Genomic DNA, 19938 nt, shown 5'->3' on the forward strand with positions numbered 1-19938 from the left:
CCTTCGGGTGCCTGTGGGTTATTGCTAATAATCGTGGGCAAACCAGCGATGGCCAATCACTCCCGCAACATCTCTTCACTTCCCACTGGCACCGCACCCACGTGGGAATGTTTCAAATACTCACCAGTGTGCTGCTTACGACTGATTTCTTTCTGTTCTTTTATGGGTGTGGGGCGTTTGCTGCCCATCGATAATTGCTCTCAAACTCTAGTGGCTTGCTAAACCATTTCGGAAAACAGTTAAGAGTCAACCATATAGGCTGTGCGTCTGGAGTCGCATGTAGGCCAGACCAGGTAAAGGTGGCAGATTTCCTTCCCTAAAAGTACTTTACAACAATCAATCATGGTCACCGTTCCTGAGACTAGCTTTCAATTCCACATTTATTCACTAAGTGTACATTCCACCCGTTGCCGTGGTGGGGATTTGAACTCACGGCCCCAGAGCACTAGCCTGGGCTTCTTAAACCATCATCTTCCTTGTGAACTTCACCCAATTACCCCCTGGTGTCTCTTCGATAAAACAATTAAACGTTAGCGATTTATCTCTCGGGAGTTTGCTTTTCTAGAAATTCTTTCCTGTGGCCACGAGAAGCAGCCAGTGAAAATAAAGAAAATTTGGTTGCAACAACTGAAATGGTCAGAAAATGTCTGGTGCAAAATACAGAAGCTGGTCATCATCTTGGGACTAATCTGGAGTTTTACTGCATGCGGTAAGTTTAAAATGATGTCTTGCATCAACGATTACAATTTGGCTGTAGTTTCTGATCGTTACTCCATTTAACCACTGCACTATGATTGGGATGAAGGGGCAGCCGAGGAGGTGGACATCCGTGCATTCAGTTCCAAAGCAACGCAGCCTGTGACCTTTGGAGGAGACCGACTATTATAGCTGACAACATGAAAATAGTGCACATGGGGAGAGAAAAACGAAATAGCAATTAAAATAAACGCTGCTGTGAAATGCAGCACTGATTAAAATGTGAAATCAGCATCTTTTAGATTAATGCACCGATGTGTCAGCGGGTTAGCCTCTGTCTGATAACAACAGCTTGCATTTAAATAGCACCTTTAACACCAGGCACGATTCAACTAATTGGGAACAAAGTCCCATAGCGAGCGCATTTAGCCACATGTGTCCAGCGCTGGCAGTGCCAAGAAACACATGGCTATACAACGCAACTCATGTTGTATAAGGAGCCTCAACGGGGAACGCGTGGGTGAGGCCGCACATAGACCTGTTTTGTACACTGGGGAGCTGCGCACGCTGGAACTCCCCAGTGTAGCGAGAGGCCCCCGAAGCAACGCCTAACCCCAGCCCAAATGCACTATGGGAGGTCCCCCCCCCCCCCAATACCCACACAGGGCAACCCCGGCCCAATCGCTTGAGCACAAAAACTGCCACCTTGGCAATGCCGACCTTGCACCCTGGCAATGCCCCTGCCAGCTGACAGTGGCACCTTGGCAGTGCGGGTCTCTGAACCCATGGGAGACCCCCATGAGTGCCATTCCATCTGGTTGTGTTTGAACAGCACTCGCCCAAAGTCTCCGAGGCGAAGGGGATAGACCCCAAAGCCTCAGGTACCTGGGGAATCTGCTCATCAAAGTGAGACTAGCTGTCTCACTCTAACATGCAGATTTGACAAACGGTGATCCCAGCCACAATGGGTGGGATTTACCTAGCAATGTCTTGTGAAATCACGTTAGATCACGCGAAGCGTAGGGGCAGCACGGCGGCTCAGTGGGTTAGCTCTGCTGCCTCAGCCGAGGTCCCAGGTTCGATCCCGGCCCTGGGTCACTGTCTGTGTGGAGTTTGCACATTCTCCCCATGTTTGTGTGGATTTCGCCCCCACAACCCAAAGATGTGCAGGCTGGGTGGATTGACCACGCTAAATTGCCCCTTAATTGGAAAAAAATGAATTAGGTACTCTATAAGTTTATGGGAAAAAAAGATCACGCGAGGCGTTGCGAACCGGGTCCATCCCGAGAGGGGGGGGGGGTCTCCCGGCTTCTATTGGCCACACTGCGCAGGGCTGCTTTTTGGGCGCAGCGTGGTCATTGGATCGCGGCCACTGTGAATTACTCAGCAACAGTGACTACTCTTCAAAAGTACTTCATTGGGTGTACAGCATACGTTACTGCAGATTTGTCCATTTGCTCAAGTAGATTACATGTTGCCCGAGACTTGAAACTCCTGCAGTCTGTGATATTCCTTTAAGGAATCCAGTGGCCACAGGTCAAAACAGGTTCTCTTCTCTTCCCCCTTTCCCCCACCCCATCCCTTTTCACCCCCTAACACCAGCTTACCTCCTGTTGTTCCTGAGGCATTTCTGATCAGCATTAAAGCACAGCCTCCCCAAGTCAGCAAGTCACTGTTTAAAACTTATATATACAGGGACTTTTGTATTTCAAATGAAACTGGTCAAGGCTCCCGGTAATAGGAGCCTCAGCTCGTAACATATTGATGCTCTGCTAAATGTAATAAATAATGGAACATTCCAGTCCTTTATGTTGAAATACGACTCTTAAAGGAGAAAAAATCTGTACAAACTGTATTGTTGATTGTTGGGAAGAATGTTTCCCGGGGTGTTTATTTGCTGTAACCTACTTTGACACAAGTTTGAAAAAAATACGTTTTTAGAAAAAAATGACTCTCAAATTTATCGACTTTTTATTCGCTGCTTGAAAAGCATATTTTGTGATTCAGAAGTAACAAGCTATGGGCCCAATCTAGCTCAGGTGAGTAATGCACCATCTGGGGCGGTGCTAGGTTGGACAGCTTAGGAAATCCCCAAAGCTTTACTCTGCGCCAAGGGAGCTGAATTCACTCAGGGGTGATAGTGAGTTCACTCGCCCTGATCACTGCCAGGAGGTAGACAGGTTTGCACAAGGTGGGGGTGGGGGTTGTCGGTGGAGGGGGTGAGGGGTCTAATGGAGGGGAGGCAATTTCAGTTGGTTTCTGATTATCACCCACCCTCACAGTGGCCCAAGAGCCCACCAGAGCTCACACCTGAGGAAATGCAGCTTGAGTGAAGGATGTTTCCTGGACATGTGGATCAATATCACAGAACAGTGGGCAGCACGGTAGCATTGTGGATAGCACAATTGCTTTACAGCTCCAGGGTCCCAGGTTCGATTCCGGCTTGGGTCACTGTCTGTGCGGAGTCTGCACATCCTCCCCGTGTCTGCGTGGGTTTCCTCCGGGTGCTCCGGTTTCCTCCCACAGTCCAAAGATGTGCAGGTTAGGTGGATTGGCCATGATAAATTGCCCTTAGTGTCCAAAATTGCCCTTAGTGTTGGGCGGGGTTACTGAGTTATGGGGACAGGGTGGAGGTGTTGACCTTGGGTAGGGTGCTCTTTCCAAGAGCTGGTGCAGACTCGATGGGCTGAATGGCCTCCTCCTGCACTGTAAATTCTATGAAACAGGAGTGCAGTAAACGCATTGTGAACCTTTTACACGGGCATGTCATTAACATTAGATTATGACATCAAATGTCAACATTTCCACATTTCTCTAAAACCCACAGGTATAAACAGCAACAATTTGTATTTATATAGCATCTTCAACATGGTAAAATGCCCCAAGGTGCTCTCGAAGAGAGTCAACAAAGAACAAAAGAACAAAGAACAATACAGCACAGGAACAGGCCCTTCGGCTCTCCAAGCCTGTACCATATGAAAGCACCCTTGGCCAAAACCCTTCCTTGTGCCGTATCTCTCTATACCCATCCAATCCATGTATTTGTCGAGATGCCATTTAAACGCCCTTAGTGTATCTGCTTCCACAACCTCCCCTGGCAACGCGTTCCAGGCACTCACCACCCTCTGTGTAAAAAACCTGCCTCGCACAGCTCCTCTAAACTTTGCCCCACAGACCTGAAAGAAAATTTGACACTAGGCCACATAAGTTGATAAATAGGAGCAGACCATACGGCCCCTCAAGCCTGTTCCGCCATTCAACAAGATAATGTCTGATCTACTTCACATCTACTGTCCCCCTCATCCTCATATCCCTGAAATCTCTTAATGTCCAAAATGTTGTTGATCGCAGGTTGGATACACTCAATGACCGAGCTTCCACAACTCCCACAGATAGAGGATTACAAACGTAAGGAAATAGCTTGGGCAGGTGACCAAAGGCCTGGTCCAAGCGATAGGATTTAAATAGCGTGTTAAGGGAGGTAAGAAGGCAGAGAGGTTGGGGGGGGGGTGGATTCCAGAGCTTGGGACCCAAGCACGGACACCAATGGTGGAACAATAAAAAAAAAATCGGGGATGCTCAAGAGAACAAAATGGAAGGAGCTCAGAAGCCCTATCAACAACAATCTACATTTATATAGCACCTTTATCATCACAGCAGCATTATCAAACAAAATTGGACACTGAGAGACAATGAGATAGTAGCACACGTGACCAAATGTTTGGTCAGAGTTACGATTTAAGGTTGACAATTATCTGATATTTTTAAAAAACGAAGACCAACACATCTTGGCCGTTTCTTCGTTCCATCGAAGTGATAATAGCTCATGGGACTAAGAAACAAACTAGCATAGTCCTCTTCACAATTGTAGCATTAATTGTAGCACTCTTTCAAAAATGGTCCAGTAATTTCTCCCTCTCCATGCCCTGAATTCTGTCAACTGATTCCTGGGTTCGACACCCATTCGGCAGACAAGGGATTGGAGGTTTGGTTGCCCCAGTCTTTCTTTCAAAGTCACGATTGAAGCAGCTTGACAAGAGACAAGTGGTGGTGGTGGTGGTGGTGGTAGTCTTCCATCTTGTAAAATGATGGTGTGTGCCCTGGTGATCAAGACGCAGGCAGGAACAGACGTTTTCCTCCAGTTCTCAGTGAGGAGGTTCTTAGATTTGCTGCCTCAACAGCACCATCAGGATCAGAAACTGTGGTGATTTATGGTGACTGTCCCTTTAAGGGCAATACGGCAGACATGACAGGGAGCTGGGCGCAGCCACGAGCCTGCTGTTTTCGTATTACTAAATGCTTTCTGTATTCACAAAAGTCTGTGAAAGTGCATCTTTACATCTGGTGATGAGGCTAAAATTATCATGACACTGCCTCTAGCCTGACACCTGTGGGTATCCTGTTTTAATAGAAGTCTGGAAAAGACAAGTACCTACCCGAATGCCTCCCTTTGGGAGAATAGAGCTATTTGAGATATTAGGATATTGCCAGACCCTGAGAGACAGGCGCAGAAGAAACCTGAATTGGCCGCGAGTCAAAAGTTTAAAATCGGATAGCAAGAAAACATCAAGTGAAAATAAACCTGAGAGGCAAGAGCTGTGCCTTTAAGTTAAAAAAAAAGAGTTGCTGCAAAGTTGTTGTTTTTTAAATAAGAGGACACAGAAAGCAGGCTTTAAGTTACAAAGACAAATAAATGGCCACACTGAGCTGTAGCGAGGTGTCCTGAAGCACGGGAAAATGGAAAGGTTGAAACTAACAATCTCCCGATCAGAGCAGAGCCTGCAGGGATTACGTGGCATTAATCTCTGCACCAATGAACTTTCAAGCAAGCAGAGAAGTCCTCAACTTGTTTAGAAAAGTTAAAATTTATAAGAACAACAACCCCTTGGATTTCGAGTGCCAGTGAAATTGACAAAAAGAGTGCATCAAAAGGAACAAATAAAAAAACAGACTCTCCAAATGGCCAGAAGAAAATAAAACTAGAGATCTCTAAAAGTGCGAGTATTAAAAATTCAAAAAAGAGCAGCCAGGTTTACGCCAAAACTTCAAAAGCACGGGAAAAACAGAGAAAGCTGGCAGCTGAGTGAAAAAAGATAACAGTCTTAAAGCGGTAATACACTTAAAATGGTAATGCATTTAAAAGGCAATGAATTTAAGTGGCAATGCACTTAAAGCGGCAACCACAAGGAGGAAGAAAAGGCTATGGACAGGAAAATGGAAAAGACTCCAGGTAGAGGATAACTCTCAAAAGAAGTCCATAAGCAATGAACACCTCACGGAAGGGGCAATAGAAGACCTCAGAGCAGGCATGGAAGACCTCAGAGCAGGCATGGAAGGCCTCAGAGCAGGCATGAAGAATTCAGAAAGAAGGCAAAAGAAGACCCAAGATAGAGGGCAACTCGCAAAAAAAAATCCCAAAGGCGACAAAGGCTTCAAAGAGGAGGAATAAAGAGCCCAGAAGGAGGACAATGAAAGTACAGAAGGAGGGCAATGAGAGAATTGCAGACTGGAAACAAGTCAACACTTCATCAGAGAGAGGCCTACCAACAGTGAAGTCAAAAGGGTTTGGCTAAAGTCAAGCAAGTAGGTTCCATTTGTCAAAAGTATACGTCCAGTAAGAACATGATGGATTCGCCTCGGGAGAAACGCAGGAATTAAAGACTTCAAACCAAACTGGAAACTACTGAACATAAAGAGGAATCAGCAAAAAGAACGAAAGCTTTAGAGAAGACATTACAACAACAAGATGAAATGACTGACAGCCAACTTGGGAGAATAAGAAAGCTGCAGAAATTTACGAAATGAAGTTAGGAAGAAAGATCAATTAATCAGACAATGGTAATATGCTAAACTGCATGAAAAAACAAGTAGAAAATAAGAACAAGCCCAGTGAAGAATTGAAACGGGAAAATACGAGCTTGAAAAAGGGGAGTTTGACAATGAGAAATTAACTGAAGAAATAAAAACATTGAAATTGACAGTGGGAATCAGCAATTCAGACAGAGAAAGAAACCGAGATTACGTGCCAGGACAGGATTGCTGAAATGATCACACTAATGGAAAAGCACAAGAACCAATATGATAAAATAGTCGATGAAAAAGTTGCTGAATTGAAATGCTGGAAAGAGAAGAGACTTTATCACACGACCCAACTTTATCACGCGACCAGAAACAGAATACCACGGCCATTCCTTCACACGTAACAGACCAGGATTGTGAACGAAATGTAAAGACACAAGACTTTGTTGTATTGTGATGATCCGCAATATTCACAACCGATGTATTCCTCCCACAAGTCCCGAAAGACGTGCTGTTCGGTGAATTGGACATTCTGAATTCTCCCCGTGTACCCGAACAGACGCCGGAGTGTGGCGACTAGGGGATTTTCACAGTAACTTCATTGCAGTGTTAATGTAAGCCGACCTGTGACAATAATAAAGGTTATTATTATATGTGCCTTTATGCATTACAACGCAAGGTGCTTGGCAAAGCAAAGGTTAATGTGGGACTGGAGAGTGGCGCCGCCCACAGAGTGATGTCTGTAGTCACATGGTCAGAGAACATTCTCCTACAGAAACAGCAAGCCTGCATGGAAGAGCTCCATGCAAGACCATATTTGGAAATGCACAAAGCCTACCAATAAAGTGTTCATGTTTAAATACACAACCCTCAGGATCTTATCAGTGAGCCATCACCACTGCAACATTTTTTAAAAACATATTAAGTACATAATGTGAAACTTCGGTCGTGGATCAAGTTAGATCCCTGGAATTATTGCTCGGAGACTGGACCCCTGTCATACCCAGTGGACATGGAGGGACGAATCCTTCGCAAACACTAGGGCCCCTTGAAGAGTAGAGAGATGCTCCAGCAGTCAGTGTTCCCATCGAGAAATGTTTTTGCCTCACGGCGCTGAGGTCCCGGATACAAATCCCGGCCCCAGGTCACTGTCAATGTGGAGTTCGCACATTCTTCTCGCGTCTACATGGGTCTCACCCCCACAACACAAAAATTTGTGCAGGGTAGGTGAATTGGCCATGCTAAATTGCCCCTTAATTAGAAAACAGTAATTGGGTAGTCTTAAATTAATATTTTAAAAAAGAAATGTTTTTGAACCCGTAAGCCCCTAAGTATCTGATTGACCTTTTACAGACATAACTGATGTGGAAGAAAGTAGTACTGAACTACCTGTGCCAGAAGAGGTACCGTTATTGCAGATCCTGTTAATGTCAATCCTGTGGAAACGTATCAGACAACAGAATTCTGCCGCTCTACAAGAAACAGAAAATCCCCTCAAGGTCACAATTTATTTTTCTTTTTTATTAAATTTAGCGTACCCAATTCATTTTTTCCAATTAAGGGGCAATTTAGCGTGGCCGATCTACCTAGTCTGCACATCTTTGTGTTGTGGGGGCGAAACCCACGCAGACACGGGGAGAATGTGCAAACTCCACACGGACAGTGACCCGGGGCCGGGATCGAACCTGGGACCTCGGTGCAGTGAGGCAACAGGGCTAACCCACTGCGCCACCCTGCTGCCCTAAGGACAAAATTTATAATTGCCCAACTCATGTACATAATGTCCAGTTAGAATTTAGCACTGAGTGAATTAGTTAGTGAAGTTTATACAAAGGAGCTGGAGGGGGAGATTTGTGCTGATTGTCCCTTTAAGGGCAACATCGCAAAGTAAGGGTCACCTGACTTGGGGAACCAATTGGGGCTCAGAGTGGCTAATCACTCCAGTGGGCGGAGTCATCTCTTAGGCAGAAAACCTGTAGGAAGCTGGGTACAGCCGTGAGCCTTCAGTTTTCTTACTAATAAATCCTTTTTGTTTTCACAAAAATGTTTGTGGAAAGTCACTGGGAACTGTGGACAATAATTGATATTAACCATAGCTCGATCTCAGCGACACACTAACATGCAATCTGAGAATTCCATTTGTATGAGAAGCTCACACAGTTTTAATAACTTTTTGAAATTTTTTTAGAGTACCCAATTATTATTTTCTTTCCAATTAAGGAGCAATTTAGCGTGGCCAATCCACCTAACCTGCACATCTTTGGGTTGTGGGGGTGAAACCCACGCAGACACGGGGAGAATGTGAAAACTCCACACGGACAGTGACCCAGGGCTGGGATTCGAACCCGGGTCCTCAGCGCTGCAGTCCCAGTGCTAACCACTGTGCCACATGCCCCCCCCTAAGTTTTACTTACTCCTTTCCCCAGATAAGGGAAATGAAGATTATGTCGAACCGTACCTTCGAACACACAGTAACATTCATAAACGATCCCAGTATCAATCCCTGATCCAGAATTAGCTACATCATTCCAGTAGCACTGGGAACAATACAACTTTCCTCAGCAACACCGTGTTAGAGAGGGGGGGGGGGGGTCAAATTATGGATCAGATGAGTCCCGACATCTGTACGCCCTGTTGTTTCAGAAGTGTACCCGGACAATCGCGGACAATCAGGCGTGGGCGGAAGATTCCCTTTGGACCTTCATCGTGGCGGGCACCAGCGGACGATCCGACGGGAAGTTCACGCTGGATCGATACTGATTTCTGGACCACCTGCCATATTCTGCCTCCCCCCCCCTCCCCCCATGCCCGCCATCAAACCCGTCAGCGAGTGCTTGGGAGAATTTGCCTTCGATCGTTATGCTGTGATTTCTAGCGAGCATGAAGTTAGTTTAACTATTATCCAATTTTCAGTGAGTCCTCTGGTTGTTGCCGGGCTGTGTTGGACTGGATCCAGTTTGAGGTTCAGATAGTTACCATACCAGGGACTGAGGGTACATTTCACTGAGGCTTTTTAACCACATTCCAAGATTAATGTGTATGGGTGTAATTTAATTATGTTACTAATAGATGATTGGGTCATTATACAATTATTCTGACATAACTTCACACATCTCGTCAGTTATAATAATAATAAGATGCTGCACATATTGAGACCTGAATAAAAATCTGCTGCAGTGTTTGATCATCTAAATGATGCAGTGCAGCAACTCACCAAGACTCTTTAGACAGCTCCTTCCAAACCCTCCGTCGCCTGGAAGGGCAGGACATCCTACATGTTCCTCTCCAAGCCACACGTTACCCTGACTTGGAAATATATCAGCCGAACCTCCACTGTCTCTGGGTCAAAATCCTGGAACTCCCTGCCTAACAGCACTGTGGGTGTACCTACACCTGAAGGAGGGCAGCGGTTCAAGAAGGCCAGCTCACCACCACCTTCTCAAGGACAATAAATGCTGGACATGCCCCTGATGCACACGTCCCATGGAGGAATATTTTAAGGAGTCCCATTCAAATGTTTATCCAACTCTCTTTTGAAAGTTCCTATTGAATCTGCTCCCACCCCCCTTTTAGGCAGCACCTATTTAGATCACAACAACTCGCTGTGTAAAAAAAAGGTTCCTCATCTACCCCTCTCTCCCTTCACCAAAACTTTAAATGTGTGCCCTCTTGTACCAACAACCTCAATTAGATGTAGCTTTGCAGTGAAAATGGCCAAACATGGAATGCTTGAGATGTTGTCACTGGAGGGCCTGAATTTTCACAACATTGCGATCTTAAAGTCGGCCCATCACGTCTGATCTGCACAGATCAAAAACCACCACCTAATTATTCTAATCCCATCTTCCCTCACTTGGCCCATAGCCCTGTCTCCCTGGGATCGCAAGTGCACATCTAAATACTTCTTAAATGTTATGAGGGGCTCTGCCTCCACCACCCTTTCAGGCAGCGAGTTCCAAACTCTCACCATTCCTCACATCCCCTCTACACCTCCTGCCCCTCACCTTAAATCCACACACCCTGGTCATTGATCCCTCCACCAAGGGGAAACATTTTTTCCTGTCTACTCTATTTATGCCCCTCATAATTTTATACATCTCAATCATGTTCCCCCTTCAGTCTCCTTTGCGCCAAGGAAAATAATCCAAGTCTATCCAATCTCTCTTCATAGCTAAACCACTCCAGCCCAGGCAACATCCTGGTAAATCTCCTTTGCACCCTTTCCAGTGCGATCACATCCCTCCTATAAAGTGGATTCCAGAACTGTACACAATACTCTAGCTGTGGCCTAACCAATGTTTTATACAGTCCCAGCAAACCCTCCCTGCTCTGAAACTCTATGCCTCGGCAAATAAAGGCAAAGAGACCATGGGGAGCAGGGTCAGACGAATGATGATTTTTTAAAAATTCAAATTGACTTATTTCCACTCTTGGCAGAAGATGGTTTGGAAATTTAACCACCTGCTTCATCACCTGGACTCTAAAGATCTTAATGTTTATTTACACAGTGATGATATTTCACACTTTGGAAAATAACTATTCCACACACTGCTCTCACACCACCATGGCTCAAACAACTAATGGAAGCCTTACAACACCAGGTTAAAGTCCAACAGGTTTGTTTCGAATCACTAGCTTTCGGAGCTCCTTCCTCAGGTGAATCATAACTAATGGAAGCATAGACGCTTAACTGGATCATGTGCACGCAATAGAGTTGGAATTTCCAGAGATCTCTCGACATCTCATGTGGCTCAATGCCAATGTTTGTTGGCCAACACACCTGTGAGGTACAAAATTGTGAGGGGCCTGGGTAGAGTGGATGGGGTGGGGGTGGGGCTACTTACTTTAGCTGAGAGGTCAGTGTCTAAAGGCAAAGGATTTAAAGTGATTGTGGGAAGATCAGAGGGGAGGGGAGGAAAATAGTTTTGTTCCCCAGAGGATTGTGAGGGTCTGGAACTCACTGCCTGAAAAGGGTAGTGGAGGCAGAGACCCTCAACTCATTGAAAAGGTGCCTGGATATGCCTTAACCTGCAGAGCTTCGCACCAAGCTCTGGAAAGTGGTTTTCGACCGGGGGGGGCTCATTTGGAGGCAGGCATAGACATGATTAGCCAAGTGGCCTCTTTCTGTGCCGCAAACATTCGATGACTCTATGAAGCATGGGCTGATGTCCAGGTGAGGCACATGCCTGTTCCTCGGTAAACCCGCAATGTTTGCATCTCAATTGTCCATTTTTCCAACTTTCTTCCCATGCTCTCCCCTTTTCCCTTGAAGGCACAGATTCTCGGAGTTCACTGAATCCAGCAGCAATTTGGATTTTTAAATCCTCATCCCTGTTTTCAAGACTCTCCATGGCCTCACCCCTCCCTCACTCTGTAATCTCTTCCAACCTTATTCCCCTCCAAGATCTCTACATTCCTCCAATTCTGGACTCTTGAGCATCTTGAATTTGAATTGCTGCACCATTGGCGGCCATGCCTTCCCGAGCTCAGGAATTCCCTCCCTAAATGTCTTCCCCTGGCTCTCCTCCTTTTAGACCCTCATTAAAACCCTTCTCTTTCACCAAATTTTAATCACCTATCCAGCTACTGTCCCAGTGGCTCAGAGTCTAGTTTTGTTTGATAACACACCCATGAAAAGCTTTGGGTTGCTTCATTATATTAAAGGCGCTTATATAAATGCATGCCGTTGTTCGGTACTTTACCAATCCTCGCATGCCAGCGCAGATACGGGCTGTGGGCAGGTGGTTTGAGCAGCAGACGGGGAGTGGGGGGCTGGTTAGCAACCATGCAAAGTCATCCAGAGAGAAAGAACAAATTTGCATTTCTATGGCACCTTTCACGACCTCAGGACATCCCAAAGCACCTTACAACCAATGAAGTATTTTGTTATAATGTAGAAAACACGACAGTGACAAATTTGTGCACAGCAAGATCCCACAAATAACAATGCAACGATGACCGGATAATCTGGGTTTTTTTCCCCAATTATATTGGTTGAGGGATAAATTGTCAGTCAGGACATGGACACAAAAGCAGAATGCAGAGAATGCTGGAAATCTGAAATAAAAACAGAGCGTGCTGGAAACACTCGGGGTGGGGGTCTGGCAGCATGGGTGGGAGAGTCAAATTGAATTGACGTTGACTCAGTTTCTCTCTCCACAGATGCTGCCTGAGCTGCTGAGAATTTCCAGCATTTTCTGTTCTCTCGCTCTTCTCTGAAATGGTGCCCTGGGATATGGCTTGCGGCACTGATTTATTTGTACAAGCTTCTATCTGGTTTGAGCTCTGTTTGTGTTATGTATGGTCACCTTGGGCAGCACGGTGGCGCAGTGGGTTAGCCCTGCTGCCTCACGATGCTGAGGTCCCAGGTTCAATCCTGGCTCTGGGTCACTGTCCGTGTGGAGTTTGCACATTCTCCCCGTGTTTGCGTGGATTTTGCCCCCACAACCTAAAGATGTGCAGGGTAGGTGGATTGGCCACGCTAAATTGCCCCTTAATTGGAAAAAATGAATTGGGTGCATTTATTTATTTTTTTTAATGTGTGGTCATCTCTACAACCGAGGACATAAGAGATGGGGCAAGAGTAGGTGGATCTCAGTCACCCCCCCAACAGCCCCGCGCCCCCCCCCCCCTCACCCCCCCACCCCACACCACACTTGGCTCCTGTTACTGATGGGCTCTGTACTAGTTGTGCCCCGGGATCTTTTATGTGCCCCTCAGAGGGCAAAAGGGGCATTGGTTTAACATCTCAACTAAAAGAATGCCTCAATACTGCAACAAAAAATGAGTGCAGAGCCCATCAGCAATCGGAGCCGAGCATGGTGGGAGTGGGGGTGGGGGTGGGGGTGAGAGCGATGATGGTCGGGGTGCTAGGAGTGAGGCCTACTACTGCCCATAACCTCTACCCTTAATTGTAGAGATGAACAAACACAGCACAAACAGAGCTCAAACCAGACACCAATTTATTCAAATAATGCAATACCGCAATCTACCACGCGCCTATTTGAAGGATGAAAAAAAGCGATATAATCTCATGAATTTTCCAGTAGAGATACATTTCCTTTAAAAATGCGACAATAATCTGAAGTCGGGGTTTTGATAGCATTTGCACTGAGAGTTAATCAGATTTCAGGGACTCTTTTATAAGATCTCCTACACGGTTGTCACTTTCTGAATCTCCTATTCTCCATTGCAAATGGAGGTCCTCCTTTATTGTGGCCTGAATTGATTAATGCCCAGAGCATACTGGCAAGATTTGGCTCATTAGAAGTTTTACTACACTTGTGGGAAATGCCCGCGCTTTAGGTATTGTGAACCTTTAGCAATAAATCCAGAAATGTACCATTATTAGTGCAGCACAGTCTGCTGGCTAAGAAAACTGTGCTGGGACATTTAAGATAAGACGTTAAGATTCACTGCACAATATTTGGAGACACACTTTTATGCCACACACTAAGCAGGAATAACACTTTATTGCTGCTGCAAACATTAACAGCGACCCACATAGATGCTGGGCTCGCTATATTTCAGAGAAATGTAGACTGGGGAGTGATTTGATCGAGGTTTATAAGATACTAGCATGTGTTAATGTGCGCCAATTATTTTATCTGGATAAGGTTTACTAAGCTCCCCCCCCCCCCCGAGGGTTTACGTTGAAAGAATGCAGAAGAGAAACAAGTTATTTGACCCAACCTGTCTACGTTGGTGTTTATGCTTCACATGATCCTCCACTCAGTCCTCTCTATTTCACTCCATCAACATATCAGTCCTCTCTATTTCACCCCATCAACATATTTCTCCATTCCTTTCTCCCTCATTTGTTTCTTTAGCTTTCCTTTAAAGGCACTGCTCCATTATGGGAGCCAGTAGCACGGTGGTGATGTTACTGGACTAGAAATAATCAATGATCTGTAAACACGGGTTCTAACCTCACCCTGACGGCGGCAGAATTTAAATTCAGTAAATTTGGAACAAGATAGTAGGCTCATTAATAATAATAATCATCAAGGGGCGGCACGGCCTCACGGCGCTGAGGACCCGGGTTTGATCCCGGCCCCGGGTCACTGTCCATGTGCACATTCTCCCCATGTCTGCGTGGGTTTCCGCCCCCCCCCCCCCCCCCAAACCAAAAAGATGTGCAGGGTAGGTGGATTAGCCACGCTAAATTGCCCCTTAATTGTAAAAAGAAATTGGGTACTCTAAATTTTTCAAAAATAACAATAATCATCATCAAACTACCGGGTTGACATTAAAAACTCAACTGGTTCACTCATGTCGTCCGTAGGGGAAATCTGCTGTCCTCGTCTGGCCTATACGTGAGTCCAGACCCACAGCAATGTGGTTGACTCTTAACTGTCCTTTGAAACAGCCCAGCAAACCGCTCAGTTGCATTAAACCGTTACCGAAAAGTCAATGAAGAATATAACTGGATGGGCAACCCCATTGGCCGAGGCATTGAAGCCTTCACAGTCGCTGGGTCAAAATCTTAGAACTCTCTCCCTAACAGCACTGTGGGTGTACCTACACCGCGGGGACTGCAGCGGTTCAAGAAGGCAGCTCACCACCACCTTCTCAAGGGCAATTAGGGATGGGCCTTAAGTGCTGGCCCCAACAACGACGGCCACATCTCAATAAACATTTCTTTTTAAAGTAACAGAAATCAGGCTATGGGGGTTGGGCCTGGGTAGGGTGCTCTTTCAGAGGGTTGGTGCAGACTTGATGGGCCGAATGGCCCCTTCTGCACTGTAGGGATTCTATGAAGTCTTTCTTTTTACTAGCTTTTTACTGCAATTCCAATAAGTAGCATTTAGATGTAAATAATGCGCCTCATTACGTCAACTTTTAAAATTACATGGTTGATTTAGAACCTTTTCTTACTGTCATTTGTTCACATTATTTTGTCAGTTGTGCTTTATTAGATAAGTGAAATTGGTGCACCGTGAGGTAAGCTCCAGCACTCAGCACTAGTTGTCTTTAGGAATGATTACAGGACAAAATTACAACCGAGGCTTAGAAAACAGTCGTTAAAATCAAATCCAATAGAAAAATAGAAATATATCGCAGGTCCATCTGTATGGAGAGGACAGATTTAGTTTAGATCTTAAAACAGTACAGAACGGTCTACATCTCATTGCTGATTGCCAACAGGTTCTGCTATTAAGGACAAATTATCTTTTTTAAATTAAAAGTAAAATTTCGAGTATCCAATTCTTTTTTCCAAGTTAAGGGGCAATTTAGCGTGGCTAACTCACTTCCCTGCACATCTATTTGGGTTGTGGGGGTGAGACCCACGCAGACATGGGGAGAACGTGCTAATTCCACACAGACAGTGACCTGGGGTCGAGATCAAACTCGGGTCCTCAATGACGTGAGGGAGCGGTGCTAACCACTGTGCCACCATGCCCCTCACTGTTAAGTACTTTATCAATGTATGCTACAAAACAGTTTGCCTTTATATAGCGCCTTTGACATAATAAAATGTCCCAAGGTGCTTCACTGGAGTGCAGACATACAGACAGAATTTGACGCCAAGCTACATGAGGACGGATTTGCACAAGTGATCAAAAGCTTGATGACAGACGTTGGTTGTTTAAAGAGGGAGAAGGAGATGGGCAGATTTAGGGAGGGAATTCCAGAACTGGGGGCTCAAACAGCTGACAGCTGCTGGTGGTGGTGGAGTGATTAAAATCGGGCATGAGCAAGAAACTGAATTGGAGGAGCTTAGAGATCTCACCGGATCGTAGGGCTGGAGGAGGCTTACGGAGATGGGCAGGAGCGAGGCCCACACGCAGGGATTCGAAAGCCAGGATGGGGGAGAATTTTAAAAATGGAGGCCTTGCCGGGCTGGGAGCCAGTGTAGGTCACCGAGCACGGGAGTAATGGTGAACAGACGCCTTGGTACCGGTGATGGTGGGTGAGCTGAAGTTACACGTGGTTTTAAACTTGATTTTCTGTCAATGTGAAACAAGTAAATAAATACAAAGAAAGGACAAGTGCTGAACATGCTGTTAACATTCAGAATGAGTAGGTCGACTACATTTGTGGAGCTGAAAATGGAGCCCCTGAGGTAGTCTCTTGGTTTTGAGATATTCTCCAAAACTTAAAATGCCCGTTGTATTTTTTTTTCTGTAGTCTTTCCAAAGCACCCCACAAGCTCTGGGAAAACTTACTTTACCCAGTACAAACTTCACTTATGTAATAAAACTAATTACCTCAATAATACGGCTAAATAGAGTAACGCAAGGCCCCAACCCGTATAATTTTAAACATTGCGGTGAGGTAACACATGGACTTAAGCATCGAGAATTAGGCACGTTATTTGCGTGAGTTCCCTGGTGGAAGCCATTGCCTCTACACAAGACTGGCTCTGTGGGCCACACACTCCACCAGGAGGCCGTGGGTTCAAATCCCAATCCCGGAGACCTGAGTACAAAAAAGGCAAGGCCGGCATTGCAGTACTGAGGAAGTGCTGCACTGTTGGAGGTGCCATGTTTTAAAGAACAAAGAGCAAAGAAAAGTACATCACAGGAACAGGCCCTTCGGCCCTCCAAGCCCGCGCCAACCATGCTGCCCGTCTAAAGTAAAATCTTCTACACTTCCTGGGTCCGTATCCCTCCATTCCCATCTTATTCATGCTTTTGTCAAGATGCCCCTTAAACGTCACTATCGTCCCTGCTTCCACTACCTCCTCCGGCAGCGAGTTCCAGGCACCCACTACCCTCTGTGTAAAAAAACGTGCCTCGTACATCTCCTCTAAACCTTGCCCCTCGCACCTTAAACCTATGGGTATGACATTAAGCCAGTCATGCTGCCCTCGTTCAGGGAGTTCTCTACCCGTTGTCCCGGGGCCAATATTTATTCCTGTACCGACACCGCTAAAAACCGACGACCTGGGTCATTATCACATTGCTGTAGGTGGGAGCTTGCTGTGCGGAAATTGGCTGACACATTGTGCACACTGACTACACCGCAAAAGGCTGTAAAGCACTTGGGGACGTCCTGAGGTCATGAAAGGCGCTATATGAATGCAATTTTTGTTGCATAGCTGGATGGGCAGATCCTCAGACTGAATTAACCTCCCAGTGATGAGTGAGGGTTTGCTAGCCTAGATCACCCCCCCCCCCCCCCCCCACACACACACACACAAACCAGATGTAGCCCAGTTTCTAAACAGAGTCGGCTGTAGCTCAGTTCAAGGCGAGTTCTGCCTCTCTATTTTTTTGCACACATCATTTAAAAACAAAAACAGAGCGAACCTTTTGTCTATTTCTGCCCCTGACGCTGGGAAACTGATCAAAGTGTCAGGAGAAAGGACAGGACCCGGACTCGCCTGCAGTCCTCCAAACACTGGGGAACGAATAATCAACCTCATTTCCCAGTGAAATCTGATCCGCGACAAGGAAATGTTTAACCAGAGGGAGGGGGGGTGGGGGGGGGAATGGGGAATTCTTTACATTCACATTTCTGCAAAGGGGGGAATAAACTTTTGAGTTCCTTTCCTGGAATCTCGCGATTGCACACTTACACAAAGCAAAAAAATAAAGATTGATTAAAACAATCCCCCCCGGCGTTGTACTGAACGTGAGAAAGAGTAAAGGTAGAGAGAAAGAGAGAGGGAGGCAGAGAGAGAGAGAGAAAGAAAGAGGGAGACAGACAGAGAGAGAGGGAGACAGACAGAGAGAGAAAGCGGGAGACAGAGAGAGAGAAAGAAAGAGGGAGACAGACACAGAGAGAAAGAAAGAGGGAGACAGAGAAAAAGACAGAGGGGGAAAGAGAGAAAGAGACAGAGAAAGAGAGAGGGAGACAGAGAGAAAGAGACAGAGAGAGAGAGAAAGAGAGAGAGAGAGAGAGAGAAAGAGAGAGGGAGACAGAGAGAAAGAGACAGAGAGAGAGAGAAAGAGAGAGAGAGAGAAAGAAAGAGGGAGACAGAGAAAAAGACAGAGGGGGAAAGAGAGAAAGAGACAGAGAAAGGGAGAGGGAGACAGAGAGAAAGAGACAGAGAGAGAGAGAAAGAGAGAGAGAGAGAGAAAGAGAGAGAGAGAGAGAGAGAAAGAGAGAGGGAGGCAGAGAGAAAGAGACAGAGAGAGAGAGAAAGAGAGAGAGAGAGAGAAAGAAAGAGGGAGACAGAGAGAAAGAGCTGAAGCTGGAGCCAGGGCCGAAACAAAAAGAATAGTTGTGAGATTTGTTTCCGATGCTGGGAGAGTGGACATGCAACATTGAGACATCTCCAGCCCCAGGTAACTCACCCCCCCCCCCCAAAGGCTCTGAGCTAAGCCTCAGACAAGCCCAGAATTAGCCCCCCCCCCCCCCCCCCCAACCCCTTCCAGCCCAGAGTGTTGGCTCATTCCTCCCTCTCCAGTGGCTGAATCCCCTCCAAACCCCCCTCACCTCGGCGGCTGCGATCTCCTCCTCGGTCCTGCTGCCTTCCCCCCCACCCCCTCCTCTTCTCTTCTGCTTCTTCCCCCAGAAGGGCTGGAAGACGCTGCTTGGCTTTTTCCTGTTGAGGGGGTGGAGTGGGGGTGGGGGTGGGGGTGGGGGGAGGAGGGTAGGGGGCTACTGGGGGCTGGCAAACGCAGAGGGAGGGGAGGGTGGGAGAGTCCAGGTGTTTCAGAGACTGCAGGAAGACAGGCTCCGGGTCGCCATAATATCCCAACTGCTGAGAGATGTGAGCTTCACATTGCCAGGTTGGGAGTGTGGAGTATTGATGAACAGCGCCATCTCTACCAGACCGACAAACAGCACAAGCGCCGCCCAGCGCAATAACCCAACTTGCCCCGCTCCCAGCAGAGGAACATTCAATCAATAGGTCAGTTCACAGACTCCCAACACCCACCCAGGCTCGCAAAGTTTGTCAGGAGTGAATCAGGCTCCCAACCAAGGCAGTAAGGTAGCAAACCCAATGTCAAACAAAAAGAGACAATTTTGTAGACACTTTTTTTTTGTCTAACCCTGCAGGTCGCACAGAAATAATAATAATCTTTATTAGTGTCACAAGTAGGCTTACATTAACACTGCAATGAAGTTGCTGTGAAAAGCCCCTAGTCGCCACATTCCGGCGTCTGTTGGGGTACACAGAGGGAGAATTCACAATGTCCAATTCACCTAACAGCACGTCTTTCGGGACTTGTGGGAGGAAACCGGAGCATCCGGAGGAAACGCACGCAGACACGGGGAGAACGTGCAGACTCTGCACAGACACTGACCCAAGCCAGGAATCAAACCTGGGTCCCTGGCGCTGTGAAGCAACAGTGCTAGCCCCTGTGCTGCCGTGCCACCCAAAGTATGGAAGCAGGCTGGCCTGGAGTTCCCTGGAATTGAAGAGCAAGGCCAGGATTCTCCGAGCCCGCACCGGGTCGGAGAATCGTCGGGGGGGGCACAGGAATCCTGCCACGCCGCTCCGACGCCAATCGTGCCTGCACAGTGGCGGCTGCGCTGGTCAGGGGC

General features: G+C 46.7%; 1 protein-coding gene across 1 annotated transcript in view; it reads right to left on the reverse strand.

Annotated features, from left to right (window-relative positions):
- Nucleotides 1-19226, reverse strand: part of LOC140391525 (FERM, ARHGEF and pleckstrin domain-containing protein 1-like) — a 326539-nt gene extending 307313 nt beyond the window's left edge. The window contains 1 exon segment of the mRNA XM_072476099.1: nucleotides 18883-19226. The gene's annotated coding sequence lies outside the window, so the exon portion shown is untranslated.
- Nucleotides 19227-19938: the final 712 nt, after the last annotated feature.

This window comes from Scyliorhinus torazame, chromosome 15 (genome assembly GCF_047496885.1).
Source record: "Scyliorhinus torazame isolate Kashiwa2021f chromosome 15, sScyTor2.1, whole genome shotgun sequence".
Classification (NCBI taxonomy): domain Eukaryota; kingdom Metazoa; phylum Chordata; class Chondrichthyes; order Carcharhiniformes; family Scyliorhinidae; genus Scyliorhinus; species Scyliorhinus torazame.